The sequence below is a fragment of the Giraffa tippelskirchi genome, chromosome 2, assembly GCF_054371585.1.
Source record: "Giraffa tippelskirchi isolate mGirTip1 chromosome 2, T2T-mGirTip1v1.2.pri, whole genome shotgun sequence".
Lineage (NCBI taxonomy): Eukaryota > Metazoa > Chordata > Mammalia > Artiodactyla > Giraffidae > Giraffa > Giraffa tippelskirchi.
The window spans coordinates 131,271,724-131,295,659 of record NC_137276.1 but is presented as its reverse complement, the minus strand read 5'-3'; the positions used below and the strand labels follow the sequence as shown (position 1 = coordinate 131,295,659).

At 38.5% G+C, this 23,936-nt stretch overlaps 1 protein-coding gene across 5 annotated transcripts in view; it reads right to left on the bottom strand.

Annotated features, from left to right (window-relative positions):
* NMD3 (NMD3 ribosome export adaptor) overlaps nucleotides 1-23,936 on the bottom strand; it is a 288,544-nt gene that overhangs the window by 129,894 nt on the left and 134,714 nt on the right. For 4 of the 5 annotated variants that reach the window (XR_014076997.1, XR_014076994.1, XR_014076998.1 and 1 more), the window contains one exon: nucleotides 12,395-12,601. The gene's annotated coding sequence lies outside the window, so the exon portion shown is untranslated. Of the gene's footprint in view, nucleotides 1-12,394; nucleotides 12,602-23,936 lie in introns of those variants that run through there. The other variant, XR_014076996.1, reaches the window with a different exon arrangement.

The window sequence follows — 23,936 nt, the reverse complement described above, 5'->3', positions numbered from 1 at the left end:
TCTGCCACTTAGACAACCCCAGTTTCACTTACGCTAGAATGGCTCAGAAGTAGAAGTCTTAAGGAGAAAGGAGGAGCTGGAGCAGCCACGATAGTACTCAGAGCACACTGACATGTCACTGCTGGGAAGCATCTCTAGTGGTTTTAACAATCTCAAATACAGAAGCTTCCAAATAATTAATATTCCCCTCTACTCATCTTCTATATTTTGAGTTTCTATAAACTACCTGATCCTGTACTAAAAACCATGGAATTGGATGATAATGTTTTGTTCAAAAATGGGAAGATAAAATTAGTGAGTCTGAGTTTCAGAGGGGTAGTCAACAACACCTGAACTTGTTGCCAGGAACAGGTATGAGCACAGTGAGCCAAAGCATACCCTTTGCTTTAGGGATTCAAGCAAGTCCACCTGCATCAGGAAACCTCAGGATTTTCCATTCTCACCAGGTCAAGCTTATCGTTCCATATATATGTTTAGAAGAGCACACGATGCTGATGAAAATGGGTTCCATGCAGTTTTTGACCATCGAAGATTTTATAGAGATCCTAATGTCATGTTTTGTCAGATATGTATAAAATAATTTTAAATGCGCAACCAATTGTCTATAAATTAAATCCATGGAGGAAAAATCTGATTGTAGTTATTATTTATTAATATTGATTTGATCAGGATTAATGATTCTTTCATTCAACATATTTATTGTGCATCTACTCTGACCAGGACAATTCTAGGCCCTGGATGAGTAATAAGACAGGCAAAATTCCTACCCTTAAGGAACTTAACGTTCCTGAGGGGCTGTCATATAAATATGTAATTTTTAAGTGAATTATACAATGCATGAGTAGGAGATAAGGGCTCTGGAGAAATATTAAACAGGGGAAGGAACAAGTTACAATTTTAAACTGTGACATCAGGCTAGGAAGTACAGTTATGTAATTAGATAATATAAAGATCATGTATGGGATGGGCCATGAGGATTACCTGCTCCAAGTTAATTTTTTCCCCCCGGAGCTTCGTTTCCCCTTCCCGTCAGCATTGTTTTTACTACCTTGAATTTACTGCTGTTTCACCAAAGAAAATATTACATTAGCCCCAACATTCCAAGCAAGCACAAGGAAGACAGGACTTCTTGCCTTTTTTAAAGAACTACAACCCAAATAAAACACCGCCTTATGACAACAAAAATTCTTGTTAAGGAAAATCATTAGCCTGGTCTTTCAGTTTCTTCTGGCCTTTCTCTCTTGCTGTGCCCTGGATTCTTGCAGTCTGCTAGAGGATTGTGTGGTCAATGGTTAAGAACCACTTTCCCAAAGTTAACACCTTTTGAAAGAGTGAAGAGAGTACGGGAGAGTTGAGGGGAAGAAAAATTTCCAGACCTCTCTGGAAAGGTGAAAGGAGAACAGATCTTTCAGAACTACAGAACATAGCGTGGAACCCCACTGATCAACTGGAGAAAAGTGAAAAAGCAACCTGCTTTCCCAGACCAACCCACAGTCTCTCCTTAGGATTAAAGATACCAGAGATATCTGATATCTGATACTTAAAAGATACCTGAGAACACACTGTTCTAGTAAAATATGATGGGTGTGGCAGCTCGCTTGAAATAGGACTTTTAGAAAATGGCTTAAAAGGGATCAGGGACTTGATTATTTTTAAGTCAAAAGGGAACATTTATTTTAGGCTTGGAGGAGAAGTGTTTAAGAGTCAAGTTAGAAATAAGTTAAAAACCTCCTGTTATAATGAAGTCGTTATGGAGCATTAGAATTCTCATTTATTTAGTAAATATATTTTAATTGAGCAGCCACCATATGTCAAGTACTGGGGGAACAACACAGGCCTTGCTTCAAAGATCTTTCTTTCTGTTACCTTATATGCCCTTTGTTACAAAGCAGTCAAAGCACACAATGATGAGGACAAGAACTTTTTGACCTGCCTGTCCTGACACCTGCTTGTAGTTTAGATTAGAGCCTCTTTCCGTGCCCCAGGGTGCCCTCCACTTCCCTGTCATAGCACCTATCACAGTGCATGGGATGCCTGTGTAACTGTCTCTCCTCCTCTCTAGAAAGTGGTCTGAAGAGAGTATGTCAGTGTTATTCACAGTTTATATATCCCTAGTACATGCTTACTGAATATTTGACTAGATGGACGGATGGATGGACAATTTGCTAGGTTGTAACCAGAGGTCTCTTCCAAGAGGGGCAGTCTGGAAGAATAGTAGTTAAGAGTGTGTTCTCAACATTAACTGTGAGACTTTGGGTCAATATTTAAGTTTCTCAGTGCCTCAGTTTCCTCATTTGTAAAATGGATATAGAAATAGTGCCTCTGCTATAGTGTTGTTTAAGTGAACTAAGGTAATACATACAAAATTCTGAGACATAAGTTGCCCGATAAATATCCACTATTATTACCAGTACAGAATGGTGGTTTCCCGGGTGACAATTTGCTATCCAAATATCACATCCCTGCCCTTTTGGCTCCATTATAAGATCAAAGGATGTCCATTAGGGCTAAAGTTATCATTTTGGGTTCAAGATCTCTGAAAAGATTAAAAGGAGAATTTGGAAATGAATATAAGTAGAAATTGAACAAGAAAATTAAAAAAGAAAAAAGGAAAAGTGCTCAAGATGGCATGTCCAAAGCAATTTTTCAGGGGCAATAATACCTCTGTTTCTCTCACATCCACCAGCCAACATGCCAGTTCATCTCTGTTCTAGAACATACTTGTGCCTCATAGGATGTCATGCCCAATAAACATCAATAAGCGTTTACTGATGCAGAAGAAGAAAGAAAAGTGGGAAAAAATTTTATTTGAAGTCAAGCCTTAGCTAAACCTAAGAGTGTTATAGAATCTTTTTAGTTTCTTTTGAAAGTTTAATAATTGTCTTTCTGTGTGAGATCCGTAGTCAGGATTATCCTAGTACTTCTTCAAATACTGTATTTATTACCTTCTAAATAAGGTGAAATGCCAACTTGTGACTGTCTGTGGAAACCTAGTAATTTTAATGTTTCCCTCTACTCCTATTAAAGAGAATTCTCTTGGCCTCTTCCCCAAACATAGGGGAATCTTTTTTTTTTTTTATCTTCTCCTAAGAATAACAAACTGATTCTCCCTTATTAACTCATCCATTGAAGAGTAATTTTTAAGTAAAGTTAGCTTAGAGTCATTTTATGGATAGAAAAAAATTAGAGTAAGAATTTGTAACAAACCCTGATACTTCAATTACCAACTCTTTTTATTCCTTGAGGCTGCAGATATTTTATTCCACAAGGGAGAGCTTGGTCATTAAATTTTTAATAGGATATCTTATTACCTAAAACTTTAAACAAAGGAAAAATCAATCAGGTTGGCCTAATTCTGGTCTTGATGGGCAGGAAAATCATGTTATAATTCAGGACAAAAAAAGTGGTTCTACAGGTTTCCTTCATTTAGGAAACTCCGATGCAAATGTAAAATAGATGATATGGTACCCCTCCCCATGACCTACAGGGTGAATTCTTTCTCCCAGACTCATGAGAGTCACCATTTTACCCAGTTACATCATTTGTGCTTTATGAGCTCAAAAGAGTCACCTGAAAGAACTCTCTTAGGAGAAACAATAAAATTCATGTAGAAAATAAGAGGAACAAATAATATTCTGATAAAAGTTACTATCTTTGAGCCATTATTAAAACCAGGCTCCATCAAGTATCTTTTACCAATATTGTATAATCTTCACAACACCACAGAAATAACTAATCACCTCTGTGTCCAGTTCAGTTCAGTACTCAGTCGTGTCTGACTCTTTGCGACCCCATGAATCGCAGCATGCCAGGCCTCCCTGTCCATCACCAACTCCTGGAGCTTAACCAAACTCATGTCCATCGAGTCGGTGATGCCATCCAGCCACCTCATCCTCTGTCGTCCCCATCTTCTCTTGCCCTCAATCTTTCCCAGCATCAGGGTCTTTTCAAATGAGTCAGCTCTTCGCATGAGGTGGCCAAAATATTGGAGTTTCAGCTTCAACATCAGTCCTTCCAATGAACACCCAGGACTGATCTCCTTTAGAATGGACTGGTTGGATCTCCTTGCAGGCCAAGGGACCCTCAAGAGTCTTCTCCAATACCACAGTTCAAAAGCATCAATTCTTCAGCACTTAGCTTTCTTCACAGTCCAACTCTCACATCCATACATGACTACTGGAAAAACCATAGCCTTGACGAGACGGAACTTCGTTGGCAAAGTAATGTCTCTGCTTGTAATATGCTGTCTAGATTGGTTATAGCTTTCCTTCCAAGGAGTAAGCGTCTTTTAATTTCATGGCTGCAGCCACCATCTACAGTGATACTGGAGCGCCAAAAAATAAAGTCTGACACTGTTTGCACTGTTTCCCCATCTATTTGCCATGAAGTGATGGGACCAGATGCCATGATCTTAGTTTTCTGAGCGTTGAGCTTTAAGCCAACTTTTTCACTCTCCTCTGTCACTTTCATCAAGAGGCTTTTTAGTTCCTCTTCGCTTTCTGCCATAAGGGTGGTGTCATCTGCATATCTGAGGTTATTGATATTTCTCCCAGCAATCTTGATTCCAGCTTGTGTTTCTTCCAGCCCAGCATTTCTCATGATGTACTCTGCATATAAGTTCAATAAGCAGGGTGACAATATACAGCCTTCACATACTCCTTTTCCTGTTTAGAACCAGTCTGTTGTTCGATGTTCAGCTCTAACTGTTGCTTCCTGACCTGCATACAGGTTTCTCAAGAGGCAGGTCAGGTGGTCTGGTATTCCCATCTCTTTCAGAATTTTCCACAGTTTATTGTGATCCACACAGTCAAAGGCTTTGGCAGAGTCAATAAAGCAGAAATAGATGTTTTTCTGGAACTGTCTTGATTTTTATTGATCCAGCGGATGTTGGCAATTTGATCTCTGGTTCCTCTGCCTTTTCTAAAACCAGCTTGAACATCTAGAAGTTCACGGTTCACATATTGCTGAAGCCTGGCTTGGAGAATTTTGAGCATTACTTTACTAGCGTGTGAGATGAGTGCAATTGTGCGGTAGTTTGAGCATTCTTTGGCATTGCCTTTCTTTGGGATTGGAATGAAAACTGACCTTTTCCAGTCCTGTGGCCACTGCTGAGTTTTCCAAATTTGCTGACATATTGAGTGCAGCCTTTTCACAGCATCATCTTTGAGGATTTGAAATAGCTCAACTGCAATTCCATCACCTCCACTAGCTTTGTTCATAGTGATGCTTTCTAAGGTCCACTTGACTTCACATTCCAGGATGTCTGGCTCTAGGTGAGTGATCACACCATCGTGATTATCTGGGCCATAGAGATCTTTTTTGTATAGTTATTCTGTGTATTCTCGCCACCTCTTCTTAATATCTTCTGCTTCTTTTAGGTCCATACCATTTCTGTCCTTTATCGAGCCCATCTTTGCATGAAATGTTTCCTTGGTATCTCTAATTTTCTTGAAGAGATCTCTAGACTTTTGCATTCTGTTGTTTTCCTCTATTTCTTTGCATTGATCGCTGAGGAAGGCTTTCTTATCTCTCCTTGCTATTCTTTGGAACTCTGCATTCAAATGGGAATATCTTTCCTTTTCTCCTTTGCTTTTTTGCTTCTCTTCTTTTCACAGCTATGTGTAAGGCCTCCTCAGACAGCCATTTTGCTTTTTTGCATTTCTTTTCCATGGGGATGGTCTTGATCCCTATCTCCTATACCATGTCACAAACCTCCGTCCATGGTTCATCAGGCACTCTGTCTATCAGATCTAGTCCCTTAAATCTATTTCTCACTTCCACTGTATAATCATAAGGGATTTGATTTAGGTCATACCTGAATGGTCTAGTGGTTTTCCCTACTTTCTTCAATTTAAGTCTGACATCTCTGTGTTACCAACACTTAACTGATGTTGATAGAGCTTAATCAATATCCTGAATATCACATGACAGCAAACTCCAGTTTGCCAATTTCAAAATCCATATTCTCTTATTATAGAAAAAAATTAATGAAGAAAATCATTCTCCAGTGGGATATTGAATTCTATTATGGAAATAGCACCTTAGATTTGATGAAAGCTTAGTAATCTCTTCTTCAACCCTTCCTCCTGATTGTTAGCAACCCCCAGAATGTATTATCCAGATTCTGTTTGAACAGTTCCCTAATGGAATTCTCACTACTTCAATCAGCTAACCCTTTCCCCTTTAGATTACTCTTACTGTTTAAAGTTTTTCTTGAGTTTTTTGTTTTTGTCTTTGGCCATGTCACACAGATTATGGTATTTTAGTTCTCAGACCAGGGATTGAACCCAGGCCGCTGCAGTGAATGGGCTGAGTCCTAACCACTGAACCACCAGGGAATTCCCCAGTTTTTCCTGAGATTAACCTCAGAAAACAATAAAACAATTCCAAACCTTTCCCTCCATCATAGCTTATAATACCGTTTAAAATCTCTTAGATCTTTTAAGACTTCCATGATACATTCCATCCCCCCAAATCTTCTTGAAACCTTTCCTGTTGAAAGCCTTCCAGATTTTCTCCATCTGGCTTCCTGAGGACATGGTCAGCTTCCTGGAGTGACCGTTTTCATCAGATGGAAGAAAGATACTAACCAAAGCCAAGAGCTGTGGCCCCCTTTTCTTACCTGTGGCACAACACTTCTATTAATATAAAGAATATTGGTGCTATGGTCTGAATGTTTCCTTCTCAAAATTCATATGTCAAATCCTGACCCCCATAGGAGATGGTATTAGGAGGTGGGTCCTTTGGGAGGTGCTTTGGTTGTGAGAATGGGATCGTCATGATGACATTAGTGTTCTTTGGGCTCTGGAGTGATTCCTTGTCCCTTCGACCAGCCAGAAGGTAGCAACTAGGAATAGGAAGAGGACTTGGCCAGAACACAACCACACTGGTGCCTTGATCTTAGACTTCCTAGTCTCCAGAACCATGAGAAATGAATTTGTGTTATTTATAAGTCACCGAGTCTATGGTATTTTGTTATAATAAACCAAATAGACCAAGACAATTGGATCACTTCTTTGTAAACAATTTCATGACACTGTTAGTTCATAATGAACTTGAAGTCAAATAAAATTCCTTAGTCTTTTTTATTTGAATTGATTGTGGGCCACATTTTCCCCTATCTTACACTTGGACAATTAACTTTTTGAACTGAAGAACAAGACTTTTGTATTTTTCTCAAAGTTTCACCCTTGGTCATTCTTAGGACTCTGTAATCAACTAAGTCTTTTATAACTCCATTCCATAACTCTGGTTCATCTGAAAATTTGACCACCTATACTTTCTCTGGGCTGGATGAAGCACAAGCTGGAATCAAGATTACTGGGAGAAATATCAATAACCTCAGATACGCAGATGACACCACCCTTATGGCAGAAAATGAAGAAGAACTAAAGAGTGTCTTGATGAAACTGAAAGAGGAGAGTGAAAAAGTTGGCTTAAAGCTCAACATTCACAAAACTAAGATCATGGCATCTGGTCCCATTACTTCATGGCAAATAGATGGGGAAACAGTGGAAACAGTGACAGACTTTATTTTGGGGGGCACCAAAATCACTGCAGATGGTGACTGCAGCCATGAAATTAAAAGATGCTTACTCCTTGGAAGAAAAGCTATGACCAACCTAGATAGCATATTAAAAAGCAGAGACATTACTTTGCCAACAAAGGTCCGTCTAGTCAAGGCTATGATTTTTCCAGTAATCGTGGATGGATGTGAAAGTTGGACTATAAAGAAAGCTGAGCGCTGAAGAATTGATGCTTTTGAACTGTGGTGTTGGAGAAGATTCTTGCGAGTCCCTTGGACTACAAGGAGATCCAACCAGTCCATTCTAAAGGAAATCAGTCCTGAATATTCATTAGAAGGACTGATGTTGAAGCTGAAACTCCAATCCTTTGGCCACCTGATGAGAACTGACTCATTGAAAAAGACCCTGATGCTGGGAAAGATTGAAGGTGGGAGGAGAAGGGAACGACAGATGATGAGGTGGTTGGACGGTATCACCAACTCAATGGACATGAGTTTGGGTAAACTCCAGGAGTTGGTGATGGACAGGGAGGCCTGGTGTGCTGCAGTCCATGGGGTCACAAAGAGTTGGACACGCCTGAGCGACGGAACTGAAGTGATACTTTCTCTGACGTAATTCAGATGGACCAAAATGCTACAATGGTCAGGACAAGGTGCAGAGCCCTAGGGCTCATCACTGAAGTCCTGCTCACCATCTTTATAATGCTTCACTAATTATAAAACAATTTCACAAATATCATTTCATTTAATTCTTATAATTAACCTGTGAAAAAAATATTATCATTATTCTATTCTGCTTGTGCTCAGTCATGTCCAGCTGTCTATAGCCCCATGGACTGTAGCCCACCAGGCTCCTCTGTCCATGGAATTTCCCAGTCAAGAATACTGGAGTGTGTTGCCAGGTCCTCCTCCAGGGGATTTCCCAATCCAGAAATTGAACTCATGTCTCTTCTGTCTCCTGCATTGGCAGGTAGATTCTTTACCACTAGTACCACCATTCTATACATGAGGACAGAGCTTCAAAAAGACTATCTGACTTGCCTGATGTGACACAGCTAATAAATGACAAAATAGGAAACAAGCCTTAGAGCTTCTGTCTCTGTTTCTAGTGCTTTTTCGAAGATGAATGTTTAAATACAATGAATAACCTAATCTTTTTCCTTTTGCCCTCATATAGATATCAACAGAGACTAATTAAAATTATGAAATAGAAAACTCAGAAACCCAGTGTTTAAAGCAGATTAAAAGCTGTCTACTCTGATATAAGTGAGATGGGGGCTCTTAGATTCTCTCTCTTTGTCCCACCTGGGGCCTCCCTTCAACCCTGACATAGATAGTAATGTGGCACCTTATAGTCCTCAGAGCACACTGGGAAGTCACTAGTCAATGGCATGTCCTCAAACTGTAACCTTCTCTAAAAATAAATTTTAAAATAAGGCTGGTTTCTGATGCCTTGTTTTTATTAATATAATACATTCTAGAATTCTGTGGGAGATCATCTCTCTAAGGTTTAAAGACCTTTTATATAGAATAGAATTGTTTTAAAGTTTGAAGGCATCTTTGAGTTTATTTAATTCAAATCTTAATTTCACAGATGAATAAACTGCAACCCAGAGAGGAGAAGTAATACACACAGAATCATTCCCCAGGGGAAGCAAGGACAAGAACCCAGACCTGGACTCTCCTAGGTAGGTAGATTCTTCTGGTTATATCATCGAGTATTGTTTTTAGAAATGTGTCCCTTTTCCTTACAAGATTACATCTTTAACGATATGAAGTTTCTGGTTCTCATTTAAGCAACCATGAAACATTTACGATATATTTGATTTTACAAAGGCACTTAAGATGATATATAGGACTGAAGTGTGCAATTAGCTTTAATAATGAAGCTTTGAAACAGTGGTTCTTAACTTACAGACATTACAGACTCCTTTGAAGTGGGCTTCTCTGATGTCTCAGATGGTAAAGAATCTGCCTGCAATGCAGGAGACACAGGTATGATCCCTAGGTCAGGAAGATCCCCTAGAGAACAGAATGGCTACCAACTCCAGCATTCTTGCCTGGAGAATTCCATGGACTGAGGAGCCTGGCGGGCTACTGTCCATGGGGTCGCAAAGACTTGGACATGACCGAGAGACTAACACTTTGAAATGGATACCAAAAAATGTTTATGCAAAATTTGAAAACATTTCAAGGGGTTCATAGATTCCACTTCCTCCCCCCTCACACACATACCAAGTTACTGGCCTCCTGGTTAAGAACCTTTGGCCAATTCTAGCACAAGTGCCAAGGTAAGGATTACATAGCACCAACTACTATCTTATTTATGGGTCTGCTGGTTAAAGCTGCTCTGTTTCTGCATCCTTCATTTTTTATTTAAATGGAACAGTATCTTATCCTGGAAGACTTCTGATACAAGAAAGGAGTAAATGTTTCAATAAGTTCTCAGTTAACCAAATTAAGAGAGAAATTTGATAAAACAAAAACGTTTTCATAAAAAATATTAATGAAAGTAAGGCTGGTCAATGTTCATATGGGACATTCATTTTCTTTCAGCTTATTTTATTTTTAAGAAATAAAGAAAAGGAAAATGGAGTGGAAAAAACCTTGACTACCACTGGCCGCATACCCACTTTCATTAAATCTGTGTTGTAGTGGTTTAGTTTCTAAGTCGTGTTTGACTCTTGCGACCCCATGGTCTGTAGCTCACCAGGCTCCTCTGTCCATGGGATTTCCCAGGCAAGAATACTGGAATAGGTTGCCATTTCCTTCTCCCAAGTTCACACATTTTGCCTTGAAATGATCTCTTTCTTATTTATTCTTTGCCTGGTATTCATAGCCTCAGCAATAATGTAGTAGTGTAGCATACAATAATCATTAACAGTTAACATTTACTTAGGCCTTCTTTCTATGTTTTATTCTAAATACTTTACACCTTTTAATATTCCCAGAAATTGTATGAATGAAGTTCTATTATCAGTCATTTTTTTCTAGTAGAGGAAATTGAGTCTGAAGGGTTGAGCAACTTAGCCAGGGCCAAACCCAGGTAGGATCCAGAGACACGGCTCATAAACACTCACCACCCTGCCTCTTGGCAGGATTCTCACCTGGATTTTCACCCAGCTCCTCATGTGGTCACTGTGAGATTTTGGGCCTCAGTTTCTTCATCATAAAATAGGAATCATTTAAGTTAAACATTTAGCCAGTGCCTGCCACAGTGCTACTTAATAAATGCTGTTTCTGTTCCCTAAAGAGAATTCCACATGATATGATTCTAGTACCTTTAAGGAAGAGATCTGAATTCATTTCCTAGGGATGCTGTAACACTGGACCACAATGTTGGTGACTGAAAGCAAGAAAATTATCCTCTGATAGTTCTGGAGGCTAGAAGTCTGAAATCAAGATATTAGCAGGGCTGCAATCCCTCTAAAGATTCTAGGGGACATTCTACTTTTTTTCTTTCAGCTTCTGATGGCTTCTTGGCTTATGGCTACATAATTCCAATCTCTGCCTGTCTTCACTAGCCCTCTCTTCCATGCCTGTCTTCTGAGGACACTTGTCCTTGGATTTAAGACTGACCTGTGTAATCTAAGATGAGCTTTTGCAGAGATCTATAACTTAATTACTTCCACAAAGACACTTTCCCCAAATAAAGTTATATTCACAGGTTTCTGGATGTGGATGTATCTTTTTGAGGGTCACCATTCAACCTACTACAATACCTTAACCCAAATATTTTTCTGTCTTGGCAGATTTTCTCTTGTATTCTTGACAAACAAGCCCATATTTTTTCAAAGAGGGCAAAGAACATTTCATCTCATCCAGTTTGAGCCTATAGTTAAATTGGTTACAAATCTATTGGTTGAAATATTTTTCTTAATATGCCCAGTTGCCATTAGCCTTCTCCTTGAGAATCAACAATGCTCTTAGGAAACAAACAATTGTTACTTATTTAGAAGAATAATCTTGGAGCTCAGCCCTTTTCTACTTTTCATTAGAAGCATGCAGGTACCCATGTACCTGGGAGCAGGTGAAGGAGAATGAAGCCACCATAATATGTCTATACCATTCTGCCCAGAAGAATGAGGAATCCACTAGGCTAAATTGTCACTGATGCTTTTTTCTTTTAGTATCTCACTTAAGTAACTCACTTCTAAGTATCAGATTACAAAATCTAACTAATTTAATTGCTTAAAAGCAATGATGTCTTGGCGTAACTCTATTACTCCTGCCCCTCCATTCTCAACTCCCCCTGTCATACCCTAGAAACTGACCTACATTGCTAACCAACTCAGTAAGGAAATCTCCCCTGAGCTGGGGGTTAGCAGAGAGAACACCTTGACAATGCTGTATCTATCTCCATGAGCCCTGGAGTCAGCCTAGCTCTCCGTTCGTTTTCTTAAAAGCAGTGATAACTGAGATACAAAAGCAAGTCAGGTGAGGGTAGTAAAAGGGTACTGAAAAACAAACAAAAAACCAGTAAGAGTATCTTACTATTGTCACAAAAAAATCACACCTATGCAAGTTCAATGTTACTAGTCACCAAAAAATTGAACTCATCACCAAAAGCTTTCCAGATAATGCAATAAGATGTAAAGAATAAGCCAGTAGAATGAGGAAAAGAAAGAAGAGGAGGAGGAAGGACAGAAAAATAAAAGCAATTGAAAATTTTATGAGTAAATCTATTCAATGTCATCCAAAAAATTGCCCCCGAAGGACAAAAAAACTCCAGAAAATTAGTATTAGAAAATACTATTGGAAGAGTCTTGGTTGACCAACTGCTTATGCAACCAGATTTCCTTTGGCAGAACACTGGGAACAAATGCTTAGCAGGTATGCTTTTGACAAATCAGTATTGTAGTAACTCACCTTCTTTGCCTTCAGATCTTCCTTGGGAAAAAAAAAAAAAGTCTTCTATTCCTGAAGACACATCAAATAAAATGGCAATAGGCAGGGATGAGACAAAGGCTTGATTTTTTCTGCTCCAGGCTTCTAGCTCCAAAGGAAACTGAGTCCTTAGAAATGAATAGTAAGCAGGCATTTCCTTTATCAAAGTATAGGTTTGATGGTGAAGACCTGGGGATGAAAAGAGAACGTCAGAATTGTTATGATGTGCATGGCACGTAGTTGCCAGGACAGGGGTCTATAAAGACGGTAGAAAAGTAATAGCTTCAGTCAAATGATTTAGCCACTTGTCCACTTACTTTTAAATATTCTGGGTTTGGGGGTCTTATGAGCCCCTTATTTCACAGTCTTGTCAAAAACAGTTAAGCATATCACAGAATTTATAATTCCCACAAGTACTATAGTAAATTAAACTATGAAAATTTCACAGATGCCAAGAATCAACCTAAATAGATCAACCCTCCTCTCAGAAGATTCTTTGCATTTCAGCAGTTTCCAATTTTTCTCTTATACCCTAAAAGCCAAGGAGAGGAAAACCCCAACTGGGACCTTAAAATGATTATGTGAAGACATTTTAGGGTTATTCATTTATTCAACTACAGATGGTCCATCCAAGCAATTTTGCTAGACTAGTAGTGCCCACTACAAATTGAGACTCTCAATGACTTTTAAAAGATATTGTCTGAGTATTTTTAATGTATCTTGCAAAACTGAAATTTCTTTCTTTTTTTTTTTATAAAGTTATTTATTTTAGTTGGGGGCTAATTACTTTACAATATTGTAATAGTTTTTGCCATACATTGACATGAATTAGCCATGGGTTTACATGTGTTCCCCCTCCTGGACCCCCCACCCCCCTCCCTCCCCATCCCATCCCTCTGGGTCATCCCATTGCCCCGGCCCTGAGCATTTGTCTCATGCATCGAACATGGAATGGTGTTCTGTTTCACATATGATAATATACATGTTTCAATGCTATTCTCCCAGAACGTCCCACCCTCACCTTCTCCCTCAGAGTCCATAAGATTGTTCTATGCATCTGTGTCTCTTATTCTGTCTCGCATATAGGGTTATCGTTACCATCTTTCAAATTCCATATATATGCATTAGTATACTGTATTGTTGTTTTTCTTTCTGGCTTACTTCACTCTGTATAATGGGCTCCAGTTTCATCCATCTCAGTAGAACCAATTCAAATGTATTTTTTTTTAATGGCTGAGTAATATTCCATTGTGTATATGTACCACAGCTTCCTTATCCATTCGTCTGCTGATGGACATCTAGGTTGCTTCCATGTCCTGGCTATTGTAAACAGTGCTGCGATGAACATTGGGGTACACGCATCTCTTTCAATTCTGGTTTCCTCGGTGTGTATGCCCAGCAGTGGGATTGCTGGGTCATATGGCAGTTCTATTCCCAGTTTTTTAAGGAATCTCCACACTGTTCTCCATAGTGGCTGTACTAGTTTGCATTCCCACCAACAGTGTAAGAGGGTTCCCTTTTCTCCACACCCTCTCCAGCATTTATTGCTTGTAGACTTTTGGATAGCAGCCATTCTGACTGGTGTGAAATGATACCTCATTGTGGTTTTGATTTGCATTTCTCTAATAATGAGTGATGTTGAGCATCTTTTCATGTGTTTGTAGCCATCTGTATGTCTTCTTTGGAGAAATGTCTGTTTAGTTCTTTGGCCCATTTTTTGATTGGGTCGGCAAAACTGAAATTTCATACCCAATGAACAGGTCCCAATTTCTCCCTTTCTCCGGCCCCTGGTAATCACTATCCTACTTTGTTTGCTTGAGTTTGACCACTCCAGATATCTCAGGTAAGTGAACTCATACAGCATTTGTCTTTTTATGACTAGTTTATTTCACTTGGCATAATATCTTCACGGTTCATCCTTGTTACAGCATGTGTCAGAATTTCTTTACTTTCTAAAGATAAATAATATTCGATTGTAGGTATATGCTATTAATACATTTTGTTTATCCATTCATCTGCCAATAGATATTTGGATTGCTTTTTGGCTATTGTGAATAATGTGCTTTAACATGTGTGTACATTTAATGACATTTTAAAATGACTGTTCATGTCTTTAAGTCAACTGTTAGTGTTGTAGCTGTATTCACGTTTTACTTCTAGAAACAAAAAACACATTGGTAACCTTTGGGAACAATATCTGCAGAAGGAAAAAACAATCCAGAAGCTGTACTCTTTCTTCTTTCCTTAGGATAACAGGGTTTTTCTTTCTTTTTTTAAATAAAACAATAAAGTAAAGAGGTTCATCCTAAGAAGTGACATAGAGTTAAAAAGTTGGTGTAGAAGTTCTACTCTCCATTCCCAAGTTAGCAGAAATAAAGGATACTTGCCCTGTTTCTTTTTTTGCTGGTTTTTTAAGGAGGCTTTTTTTTTTTTTTTTGTCCTCACATGGCTTGCAGAATCTTAGTTTCCTGACCAGGGACTGAATCCAGACGTGGTAAAATCACAGCATCCTAACCACCGGATCATCAGGGAATACCCCTTGCCCTGTTTCTATATGAGTCGATGACAGGATACCAGGAATAACTATATCATCCCCTATTACAAGTTTCTCTTCCTATTCATAACATCTATTCAGCATTAATATATGTTCTGCTTTTTTTCTTGGTTTTATTATGTGCATCACCTTTTTAATAGCCACGCAGCATTGAAATTGATCTAATCTGAATTTTGTATCTCCTAAATGATTATGAAATTTTCTCTTAAAGTGAAATTCCAAATTTCCTTTCCCAGAGAGAAGTCCTTCATTCATAAATTCCTCTAGAGTCTGTCATAAAATGCGAAACAGCAGGACTGCTTTGAAATTAGTATTTCAACACACACTGTGTTGCCCAATGGCCTCAGTTGATAGTTGGACTAGAAATACGCGTTTTCTATTGTTTTGCTTTTTTGGTGTTAATGGAAATTGGAAGCCAAAAGTTTGGTTCCACAAAAGTACTCTACTCTTGTGTATTACTCAAACTAACACCATACCAGCAACAACTGGGCTAAATTGTTGTTGAGACTTTTTCCTCTTAGTATACTATTTCAGTAACTCACTTCTAAGTATAAGACTATAAAGCTAAGTGACTTAGCTGCCTAAAAGCAGAAATATGTTTCAACTTACAATTGTTTATTTCTTCCTCTTCGAGGAGTCTATAAATTGTCCATCTAATTCATGAATGTATAAAGAAAGTTCCTTAATTGCCCTATAGTTATTTGATTTGCTTCTCACAAACTTTTAAGTTTTTTGTTTTTTTTTTAAAGCTCCTTCTGAAGACTTGGACTTCAAATCCATCACTTTGGTCTGATATCCAATATTCACCTTGGTATCTGACTTGCCAAAGGCTGACTGGAGAGTATTTTAAGACGAAAAGGAAATTCTCCAGAAAATGTTAAGCGAAAATAGAACCTTCTGTGGGATACAGAAAAAACTGAAGTCACCCACAGAAAACTTAGAGCCAAACTTAGAGGCAGTCAATAAACTATTGTTTAATGTCTGATTCATACACAGACACAATGTGAGCTTTTACCTTTAATAATACAAATTTGTACCTCTGTCAATCAAATTGTGTTCACATAAAGAAGCAGTTTGTGGTTAGGTCCCCAAGATATGAACAATGACACAAACTTATGCAACACACAGTCCACACAATGGTATGTGGTGGCCCTGCCTAAAACACATTTAAAATGTTATGTGAAGATCATAACACCTTTGAAGTAATGGTTTGTGGCAATGACTATATACATGTATTGTTTTATTACAATTTCTTAATGTACTAGGCAATTCATCTAGCAAACATAAATAGGACTGAGGTTTTTTTTCCAAAGCACTCTATTGTTGAGGTGACCATTATAGACTATTCTGTGAAGAATCTTTGACTCTAAATTACAATTTAATAAAATCTTGTAAATAGTTTAAAGTTGTACCAATCCACAAGGAACAACAACAAACATCTATTACTATCACTATGACTCTTACAAATATTCCTAAAGAACTCACAAACTATGCCTACATTCCTTACTACATCACTGAGACAGACAGAGAAAATTACCAATTATCTCCATTTCACATAGAGAGGCTGTGACACAGAAAGACTTTGGAACTTTCTGAAAGACACAAAGTAATAAATGAATTAAGAGAAATAATGAGAAAAAGAGATGAAGAGAAAACAAAAGCTGTAATACACTTCAGGTCTTCAGATGTTTTCATCCTGAAATTATTCCCATTAGAACCACTTTTCTACCTACCAATCTTAAATTGTTACTCACCTAGAATACTCCCTTGTAAAAAGTCATTTTAATGAGATTTAAGTTAGAAGTGTTCTTATTTCCCCCACAGAGTCCACGAACTTTGAACAGTACTGGAAAATTAAAAAGCATTTGTCATAATAAAAAAAATTAGCACCAACTCCCTTCCATCTTACAAAAAACAGATTACACTGAATTTGACAGTACTTAGAAAACAATATGTCTAAAACTCATTGCCTGAAAGCAGACAATGAGAATTCATAAGTTCCTTTTATGTGCCCCACATTGTGCTACAGAAATATTAAATAAGTACAAGTGTGGTCCCTGTGCTCCACAACTTTACAATTCAGTAAGTCAGTCAGCCAACCAGCTCATGAGCCAGTGTATAAGCATCCCACATTCCAGACACTGGGGATAGAGAGGGGACTGTGGCATATCCTCAGTATTCAAAGACCTCATAGTCTAATGGGGAAACATTGTATTGAATATGTGGCTAATTATAATACAGTATAATTGCTACAATGATAACCCATAAAAGAAAGCAATATACATTCCTTGGGAAAGGTAGTCTCCTGAGACTGTTTCATAGAAGAGAGAACATAGGAGCTATATCTTGAAAACAAATAAGATTTTCTCTAAAAGAAAAAAATATTTCTAGAAAAGAAAAGCAGGTGAACATAGAGGCTTAAGAGTGAATGGCATTTAGCAGGAAAGTTCAGAGAGATGGAGGTCTTATATGAATGTTTCATTTCATAGGAAATGGAGAGCTATTGAAGGGTTTCAAGCAGAAAAATAAATGTGTCATTTTAGAAAGTTAATTCCAGCAACAGCATGAAAGAGTGTAAGGTGAAAAGGAGACAAGTGGCAGATGGGCTATTACATTAGTCCAAACAAGAGATGGAGAGAGTCCACAGCACTGCCCAAGAAAATTTTTTGCAGTGATGGAAATATTCTGTATCTGTGCTGTCCAATATTGTAGCCATGAGCCACATGAGGCTACTGAGCACTAAAATTTTAAATTGCCACATGTGGCTAGTGTTTGCCAAACTGGACAATGCAGAGTCATCTTGAGTTAAACCTTAAAGGAGAGTTTTTCCAACTGCAGGTTGCAATTGGTGGGTTAAGAAATTGATATGGTAGGGAGTTCTCTGGTGACCCAGTGGTTAGGATTCTGGGCTTTCATTGCCATGTCCCAGGTTGGATCCCTGGTCAGATAACTGAGATCCTACAAGTTGTGCAGCACAGCCCCCAAAAAACTGATGTGGTAGTTCACAATTGGTATTTTGTAATGAATGAAGACAATAACACAGAAGACAGCAGAACAGAAATGAATGGAGTAGAACAGAATAGGAAATAAAATGTCAGCATGCACTGAAGAGTATTATTTTGAGAGATATTTATTTCAGTTAAAGGTATGTGTATGTGTGTATACCATGGATCACAGTGTAAAGTGTACTTTTCCTCTATATTGTGTTTGAAAATGTTTGGAAGTCAGTCTTTTGTGGAAGGCTATTATTTAGCTACATTCAGAGTGATGAGGAAGAGATTTCCAGAAGGGAAAGACAGCATAAGCAAAATTCACTGGAGTTTGGAGTAAGGATAACTGGATGTTTTAGGATTTCCCTAATTTTTTTTTTTTTTTTGCTTTTGTTAGAACATTAGAATATTTAGAACATTTTTAGACCTACAGAAAAATTGAGACAATAATACGGCGAATTACCATATGCTCTGCACTCAGTTTCTGCTATCAACTTCCTACATTAGTATGACACATGTTACAATTAATGAGCCAGAGCTGATGTGCTATTATTAAAGCCAATACATTACTCAAATTTACTTTGTTTTTACCTAAAATCCTTTTTCTTTCTTCAGGATTCCATCTAGGCTAAAATACTACATTTAGTTGTCATGTTTCCTTAGGCTGCTTTGGGCTGTGACAATTTCTGTTTTTGCCTGTTTCTGATGACCTTGAGAGTTTTAAGTACTAAGAATTTTAAGGGCAGGCATTTTGTAAGAGGCTCTTCTGTTGAAACTTGTCTGGTGTGTTTTCTCATGATTAGACTGAGGCTGTGAGTTTGGGAGAGGAAGACCGTAGAAAAGTGCCATTTTCATGCCATGATATCATGGATACATACCATCAGCCTGAGTTATCACTGTTGATAGTGGCCTTGATCAGCTGACTGAGCTTATCAGTCTCCTCCTCTGTAAATTTACTCGCTTTTATCACCACTTTTCACACTGTAGTCTTTGGAAGGAAATCTCTCTGCTCCTTCTCTAAATGAATTAGTTAATTAAAGGAAGGCTTCAACTTGAGTCAGTCATATTGAGCTCTTTCTAAAGAAAGCTACTTCCAAGTACAGACACAATCTCTTTTTAGATACAGCATCTCCCTCTGCGGCAGCAGGCAGGATACTTTTCCACTTCTCAGGTTTTCAGGTTCCAAATATGAAGCACAGAAAAAGCTGAGTGATTGACGTAGAATTCCAAAATAAGTTGGGAAGGACTTAGCCCACGATCAATTGTAGATCCTTCTGACTTTTCTCTTCAGCCCCAGATTCTGACATTTTAGAAGGAGATTTAAACCAAAATGTGTTAGGTCCCACACCCACCTAAGGAGGGAAGATTCATTTTTAGCCAATGTTTAGAAAGGAAAATCCCTTTCTTAGGAAATCCAATCATTTGGAATACTTTCTTTAGGCAGAGGAGGGCGGCAGGATCAAGTCTTTTGCAGTATTCCCAAGGTAAACACCACCCTGACAAATCATCAGGTGCTCATCTTTCATTGTGGTTGCCTAACTTTTTACCACTTCCATTCCCATGGAGAGATCCAAAACCAAAAAGCCTCCTGAGCAAGCCCAGCCTCTACTTTTGTCCCTACCCTGAAGGTTGCTTTCACAGTGTTCTCATTTCATGACTCATATATTTCATGGGTTTATGCGAGCATATGGGCTTTTTTATTGCTATTTATTCTAACCTTCTTCTCTGCTCAGGCCAGAAGAAAGTTTTGTCCCTGACTAATGCAGATCCCAAGTCCCAGGGCTTCTCCCTCTCATTGTGAGAGACGAGATTAAAACTTACCTTTCCTCACTGTATGCAGTCTAGTGAGAGAAAAATCATTCGGTGATCATATTCAGAAGTTAAAAAAATCATTCAGAAATTAAAAATAGCCACTAACTCTCCAATCAGTTATGACATAACTTCTTAGGGGAATGCCAAGTCCTCCTGTTTTCTACTGTCACTGTGTCCCCATACATTCCCTGGGTTCCCTGCAGGAATCTCTCTCTCCCTCTGGTTCCCCAGACTCTCTTAATCATTCTCTAATCATCTCTTCCTCCCAGCTTTTTCTCCCCTCAACTTGGCAAAACTCCACTTTGGGTCTTTTATCCATGCTAAGTTGTACACTGTTAACGGAAACCTCGGCTTTTGCCAGTTCCCAGTAATATCTGCAATAAGTAGGCATTCAGACCTTTATTTGACTAGAAGAGAATCTGGGGTTTCAGGAGTCTTGAGTAAGAGAAGAGTAGAATGTGAGGAAATTGAGAGAAGGTGAGGCTGAAGTTCTTCCAGATACCTACACACTTGATACCAATGTCCTTGCTCAACTTTGAATCTTTGAAGATCACAGAAAATCTCCACTGGAATGTCTACTTCTTTCATCCAACATCAGTTCACAAAACACAGGGTATTCACCACCTGGAATAATCTAGTCACTTTAATTTGGTTTGACAAACCAATTTGATGTCAAGCAATTTAATATCCATTTAATGTTTAGCCGCATAGGCTTGACTCTTTTCTTTAAAATTAATGACTGGGTCTAGGGGATTCTACAGTCCATCCAGCCACTAACATTCTAGGATTCCACTTTAGCTACTTAACACGTGGTAAATATTGTCTAGAATGCATATATGTGCAATATATCCAGTTAAATTATAATTACAATTCTTGGGGACAGTGGTCATGATTGTCTCAGTCACTATGGAATCTCCAGTTCCTAGTGCGATTACCAGGATGGTAGTAAATAAAAGGAAGGTAGAGAGAGGAAAAGTCTTTCTCTGGTTAGATTCCATCTTCCTATCTATGTACTTCTTCCATATACAAATCCCTTTACTTGATGCTTTGCTTGCATTTTTGCTAATCCTCACAGCAACCTTAAACAGAAGGGATTGTTATTTCCATTTACAGATGAGGAACTTGAGGTTCAGAATAATTAAGTAACTGTGCCAAGGTTACATGCCCAGCAAGTAAAGGAGTCAGAACTTGAGCCAGTGCTTAGGCTTAGTCACATATACATACATACATATGCATATATGTATATATACATATATTTTTACACACTTACACACATATATATATATACACATAGAAATTAAATCACTGCTATACACCTGAAACTAACACAACATTGACAACTATACTTCAATTAAAAGAAAGAAACATTTAAAAACACAGTGGCCCAGAGAAAGCTTTTCCTCTGGCCTCACAATCCATCCCTCCAGGCAACAGTGCTGGCCTTTGTCCCACCCCCATTTTTAAAGGAGCACTTCACTGACTTTGTGTCCCACAGGGGTTCCCAGCCCTCCCTACTCACCTGAAGGCATTACACACAGCTTCAGCTGCTAGAGCCAAACCCATCCAGGCCACTGTACTACTGAACACATACCACCGTGTGCTTAGGCAGTGTCACCTCTGAATGCACAACCTCCTTAAACATTTAAGAGGGTTTTAAAACATCATCAAATTTAGAGGAAAAATTAAAAGGAGGAGGAAGAGAAAGAACAAACTACTTGTTCCCTATTTTCCATATACAGAAAATCATCTTTTAAAAAACACATAATTAAAAACAAGGAGATGAATAGTATGCTTAAATAGAGTAAGCATTTTATGTCTTTCTTTAGCATTACTAGGATATGCCATCAGGTCATTAAGGGTGAGTTAATTTCACACTTCACTGTGAAAATTAAGACATTAAGATGTTTGCTGTTATCTAGTTCTAGGTTGGGCTTTCCTGGTGGCTCAGGGATAAAGAATCCTGCCAATGCAGGAGATGCAGAAGTTGCGGGTTCAATTCCTGGTGAAGAAGATCCCCTGGAGAAGGAAATGGCAACCTACTCCAGTATTCTTTCCTGGGAAGTCCCATCAACAGAGGAGCCTGGCAGGCTATAGATCATGGGGTCACAAAAGAGTTGAACACAACTTAGCAACACAAACAACAACAATAACAGTTCCAGGTTACCTGTGGATAATTAACTTCAGGCCATTTTTGTCATCTTATTTCCCAAATTTAGCCTGTTTTCCTAGCTTGCTTCCTAGCATTTTCCATGCCATTTCCCCTCATTTAGTGCTCATTCCTGGCCCCCATCACTGCATGTTTGCTACGTGGTCCAGTTTGCTGTTGCCAAGAAGAGCATCTTCTGTCTGCAATGCCATTTTGGAAAGATTCCTTTTGAGTTGTTACTACTCAGAAAAAACCACATAGCAGTATTCAAAGTGCAGTTGTTTAATGAATGAATGAATTCTCCTTCCCACATTACTCATCTTAAATTGTCTAAAGTGGTTTTCTTAAATCTTGCATGTTGTCCCATAGGAAATTTAAAAATAGACTCAAAAGGAAGGAAAAACATATTATCTAAGCAAATATAGAATCTAAATATAGTGTATACTCGAACAATAGGTTGTAGCAGATGGTTTACCAATAATAACCAACTCTCTTCTCACCTTTTCATGACCAACAGTAAATAGATAATCTTTAAAACTGTATCTCATTAATAAGGGGGAAAAGAACCAAAGGAAAGGGGGACATCATTGCTTTTTATTGACTCTCCTACTTTGTGAGACTGGAATGAAATGGGACCATAAAAGCATGTCAGAGCTGACAACTGAGAGGGCTGGGAAATGATCCAGGGCACTGTAGAAATGGGCGAGAATAAAAAAATTCAATCTTAATCCTTTACATTGCTAGCAATATGTAACCAAGGCTTTACCAGGTATCCAGCTTTGGTGTGATGCATGTTGGTATGCTTTAGAGCTGTTGTTCCCTTGATTGATTGACTTTGACAGCTAAAAACCATGAACACTGACCACCTCAGGATTTCTATGGCTTAGAAATTTGGGCACAAGTTAGCTTAGTGCCTCTGGCTCAGGATCCCTCACAAGGGTACAATCAAGGTGTCTACCGGGGCTACTCAAGCAAGAAATTTAATTTTTTAAGAGAAACCAATGGCTAGGCAATTAATTAGTACATTTTTAAAAGCTAAAATGTATAGGGGAAAAAGTCAGTGATATTTCTAAAAGAGTGATTTATCTCATTTATAAAAGTAAAAAGAGTAATTAAAAATATTTTAAACAGATTTTCAGTACATGGTTGATTCTGAATGAGTAATTCTCATGGGCAGGCAGAGACATAGATTTACTGAAAATTCAAAAGCATTTCAACTTGGTTTTAGAATACAGGGAAGGCAACATGTCTATATGAACTTAAAGCCTCCTCCTCTCAAACCCACTACAGCATTCCCGTATTAAAAACCTCTGGAGCCCCCTCACTCATCGGTTCAAGCTTAGGGTGTGTGGCCTCACTCTGGTCATTCCCTCCTCTTCAGTTTTCTCATACTCCCAGTCTCCCTCCCCAAATCTCTGTGCTTCATTCACTGCCCCACCCAACCACCTATCAAACTCCTTCCATCCTCTAACCTTTGAACAAACATAAGTTGATTCTTCTGTCCTGGCCATTCTCTCCACCTGACTTATCTGTTAGACTCACAATCATCTCTTGGATTTTACCTCAAACATCTCTTCCTCAGAGACATACTCAGGCTGGATTAATTTTCCCACGGCCCCTTTATACATTGCTCCTGTCCTTTAGGGCATAAAGTAGTTGATAATTATAAATTTATATACATCGTTTGATTGCTACTCGTCTTTGCAACTGGGTCAAGCTTCTTAAGGGGAAGGTCTGAGCCTCCTTGAGCTATCATTCTCCCATCTTCACCCAGCACAGTCTGGAATTTCATACCTGATGAATGGACTCTCACATTCCTGGTCACTTGCTTGGCACCACCCTAAACTGTCTAGGTAATGAAGAGGGAGCAAGTATGGGTATCCATGAATGATATTCTTAAAAATGAAATTTAGTTTGAAATATACAGTTGTCTAATGAAACAGCCTAAAAGCTCAATTAGTCATATCTCCTAATTTTCTCTATCAGTTGAAAGTCTTGGTTGCTTGGATAATATTATTCACT